This window comes from Neophocaena asiaeorientalis, unplaced genomic scaffold (assembly GCF_003031525.2).
Source record: "Neophocaena asiaeorientalis asiaeorientalis breed wild unplaced genomic scaffold, Neophocaena_asiaeorientalis_V1.1 scaffold285, whole genome shotgun sequence".
NCBI classification, from domain to species: Eukaryota; Metazoa; Chordata; class Mammalia; order Artiodactyla; family Phocoenidae; genus Neophocaena; species Neophocaena asiaeorientalis.
This window is the reverse complement of record NW_020174653.1, coordinates 500306-504951: the sequence shown is the minus strand read 5'-3', so window position 1 is coordinate 504951 and position 4646 is coordinate 500306. Positions and strand designations below refer to the sequence as shown.

Below are 4646 nucleotides of genomic sequence, written 5' to 3'. Positions count from 1 at the left end.
TTTCTAATTTTTCATGTCTGTTTTAGTGGTTCAAGATAAGCAATTATATAAACAGCAAATAAGAAATATTTTCTTAAATATTGTTACTTTTGTTTTCTGAATGTCTTATTTTTCTACTTAACGCTTCAAAAACTGTTAAATAAGAAGAGATTTATAGTAAATGTTTTGTTAGAGGCTAATTTTATTTGTTTCTCTCAAATTTATTTCCTCAAAATTAAAGAAATGTAGACATTCAGTTAAACATATCAAACTGTATGGAAGGTAAGAAAGAAATTCTCACTCCTTCCATTCCCCAATCATTGAGTTCTCTTCCAGAAATACTCACCATTAACATTTTGTTGTTGTTGTCTTTTAGGATATTTTCTTCAGTTATTTTTCTTTCACTTCCTCAAATAGGGAAACATCTGTTCAAATTTAGTCTAGTTTACTCTGATTGCTTTCTATCAGAGTAATAAAAATGTTCCAGAGGCAGCCAAATATAATGTTACCAGCAACAGCTCTGAACACAGGTCACAGATTCAAGTTATATTCTCAATACCTTGTCCAGAGATAGTACCCTGATCTATAGTATCCCTCCACACCTTAGTTGTATGGAGAGTTAAATGAATTATATATACATTAAATAAGAGGCTTAAGTGAATTAATACATATAGTGTGTGTAGAAGAGTGCCTGCCACATAGTAAGCCCTCTAAGAGGGCTCTGTATTTCTCAATCCTCACAAATACTGTTGAAGTTCTATTTAATAAGTCTAGATCTCCAGCCTATTGTAAGCTAATTTCTTCTACATGTATTTAAATATCCTCTTTCTACTGCCAAATATGTAGCATCATAGATTACCCTGCCTACTTGGACTACTCACACTCTAAATCATTTTTCTACAAATAGAATGTGTGTACCCAGTAGAGAAGGTATGCAAGATAATCCACTGAAGTCTCTAAAGACAATATTAAATTTTATATTTACTTTATGTTTAAAAAATTGGAAAAATGAAGACCTTAATATTTGATGTGGGATATTGACCCTGCTGCCCACACTTTTTCTGAGCATTGGAAGCTCTCCAATCAGGCAAGGAGTGCAAAGACAAAGGTGTTCTGAATGGAAGTTTCTCGCCACCAAAGGGTTTAATAATGAGACTCATAGAGGAATGTATGCCTGGCCAAAAGAATTTACAGATTGTGTAAGCTTATTATTTTTTTAAGACCAAACCTCACAAAATTGAGAGGTGGCTTTCAAACTTTCCTTCAAAGAAACCTTCCCCCCACCCCAGGTGAAAGTTTAAACACAGCCCCCCACTACCACAAGTAACGCAGTTGAGTTTCCCACTTTTGGGAAAATTGCAGAGGTCAGTACTTCTGGAGTGCAAGGACCTTCACCAAGAGAATACTACCTTCCTAATGATGGTATCTCCCCTGCCAGATAAGTATCAAAGAAAATATTGAGTGAAGAGAGTATAAATCCTACAAGTAGGAGAGACTGAGGGGAAAAGGATGAAGCTGACACTTCTACTCCCAATATGAGTTCTACCTCAGCCTTATTACTAGGAAACAACAATGACAACATAATTATTCTGAAAAGAAGATAATCAAACCTCTGAGTCCTGAGCATATATCACGGCTGGAGCTAGATGTTAATGGCTATGTGAAGCAGTTGGTGTAGTTGGGATCTATCAACCACCCAACCAGCTCACAAATACTAAGCTCTGCAATTTAGTCAACACTTTCTAAGTCATATGATACTCAACTGGATAAAACATGACAAAGCTTCTCCTACAATTTCTTACATAATAGCAAAAGACAAAAATGATTATGTATTTGGGTAAACCCTTTATCTTTTTGTTATTGTGATCGTGCCTGAAATAATACACAGAAAGCAATATGGTGAAAAATGATGGTGTATTATTTTTTGGCAAATACTGTTAAAAGAATCATAGAAAAAACAGCTAAAGACTAGAATAAACAAGTGTAACTACAAATTGTGTAAGATTTTCTCAATAGTTGAATGGAAATACAGAGGCTTTTAACATAGCTCTGCTTAAGGTATTCAGTTCATAAATATCAATAATAAACTTCACAAAGAACTACATTTTGTAAACACTAAAGAGAAGATTAACAGTAAGTTGCTTCATTAATGATAAAAAATGTTATGATAAAAACTGGGTGGAAACAAGGTGCATTGAAGAAACTAACAGAAATAAGCTGGGCTAACAATATAAAGACTGCAATATATGTGAAATGTATTAGTAGTTAAGCCATGTTACAGGAATACAGATGAAATCAGAAAGGTACACAGTATTAGAGGTTATCACAGAAAATAGTTATGCTTATAAAAATAAAACTTTCTAAATATGATAATCTCTATAGTACCATGAAATGAGGTGAGAGTAGTATGAAAATCTTTTGTATAGCACGAAGTTCACCAGTCTCATGGCAAAGTCCATAAAGCACTGTTAAAGTGAATTGTACTGTTTTTATTTTTTCAACAAAGACTCATGTCCCAAATTTGTTGTTATTTTGTGTTGAAAGAATCTAGCTATATTCTAGAAGGATATTTTTTAATATTCATTTGGAAATCATTTTGGACTCACATAAAAGTTGAAAACATAGTACAAAGAGTTTATGTGTACCCTTCACCTAGCTTCACCTAGTGTTAACATTTTACATAACCATAATATAATTATAAAAACAGTGAAATAAACACTGGTACAATAGTATTAACTAAAGTATAGGACTTATTTGAATTTCACTAATTTTCCCATTTCACCATTTTTTGTTCCAGCATCCAATCCAGGATCTCACATTGTATTTAGTTTTCATGTCTCCTTAGTCTCCTCCAATCCATGACAGTTATTCAGTTTTTCCCTGCGCTTCGTGATCTTGATGGTTTTAATAAATAGTAGTCAGTTTGGGCTAGGCTTGTGCTGCCTTGTGATCAGAATGATATGAATTTTTATCAAGAATACAACAGAAGTTATGTCCTCAGTGCAGTATATCAGGGACATATACTACTGATGTGTCTTTTTACTGCTGATGTGTATTTTGACCACATAGTTAAGGTGGTATCTACCATGTTTCTCCACTGTAATGTTACAATTTTTCTCTTTATAATTAATAAATATCACTTTACTTATTTACTTTGAGACTGCAGATATACATTTTCTCCTCTTGTTTTTGCCTACTGATTTTGGCATTCATCAGAGGATCTTTCTTGCACCAATTATCACCATGTTTTATCCATAATGATGATTTCGAATTTCCTTCATTCTTTTTGTATTATTAATTTAAATTATTCTGTAAGGAAGACCTGTCCCTTGTCTCTCTTTTTAAAAATTATTTATTCAATCATTTATTTATATCAGTATGATTGTATAGATATTGGTTTATTCTATGCATTATAATCCAATATTGTCATTATTTATTTTGTTGCTAAAATTGTTCCAACTTTGGTTCATATAGCTCAGTCAATTCATTAAGGTTGGCTTCTGTGTCCTTTTGACTCAGGCCTATTTTTTCCAGCACTTCTTAATTACTAGAAGATATAATTGCAAAAAAAAATCTCACATCTCATCTGTTCTTTTAAGTTGAAAGTTACATTTTTACTTGAGAAAGTAACTGTTTTATAAAGGAAACACATTCTATGGGGAGTTTGCAAATGCTTGATATTCTTTTCAATTTAAATGTTTTTTACCCAAACTAAGCAACAATATCATCTATAAAAAGTCAAATGTACACACTTAACAAGGAAAATATTCTAATCTACTCAAAATCATCCAGTGAAGGTCCTTCCTGTGAAATTTTACTGTGGTTTTTAAACTTAGTTCTTAAAAGCACATAAATGCAACATGTTTCACTTGCTTTGTAAGAAAAGCTTCTTGGCATCATCACAGAAGCTTTCCAAACAGATTTTTACATAAAACTTTGCATTATAGGTAGAAAAGAATACAAAATAAATAAATTTATTAAGTAGTATCACTGAAGTCTTCTTTTCATTTAGATGTATATCCCTTTATGGACAATCATTTTCAGTTATGACAGATAATAAAGCCATGTAGAGAAATTAACTTTGAACCACACATAGGAGCCATTGCATCACAAAGCATCCAATCGATAGTTTCAAATTACAAATTAAATGTAATCAAATTTCTCTCACTTAAAGTATTGAAGAGTATTATGTCATTGGACAATATAATAGATATTTTTTAAACTTTATTTAGATCTTGAACTTACATATTGCCCACTCTTCATAATGTAAATAATATATTACAATAGTCATACCTATAAGATTCAGAAATTAATATACTAGTAAGAAAGATGTATAGTCACTTTTTAGTAATGGAATGTTCAAAAAGTTTGAAAAGGGTGCTCTAAACATATTTATACTACCTGGAAATCTACATTTCTACACATAAAATAATACAGATTCTTGTTCCCTCTTGCCTATAGTAAAACCTACTATTTCTAAGAGCTACATGTCAAAAGGAAAACTTTAAACTCAGCACCTACTTGGTGCCTGTGCCCTGCTGAGTTGTTTTCTGAGAATTGAGTATCTAATAAAAAGATGGCAGCAGGAGGAAGAGGGAGCACCAACCCTACCCTGGCTTGCTGTTCCATTTTCTAGAGCTACAGAACCCAGGTTTCTGAGTCTGCAT

At 32.3% G+C, this 4646-nt stretch overlaps 1 non-coding gene across 1 annotated transcript; it reads right to left on the bottom strand.

Annotated features, from left to right (window-relative positions):
* Positions 1–1265: 1265 nt before the first annotated feature.
* Positions 1266–1425, bottom strand: LOC112408999 (U1 spliceosomal RNA). The gene has a single exon (XR_003005062.1). It is a non-coding gene; the product is annotated as a U1 spliceosomal RNA (small nuclear RNA).
* Positions 1426–4646: the final 3221 nt, after the last annotated feature.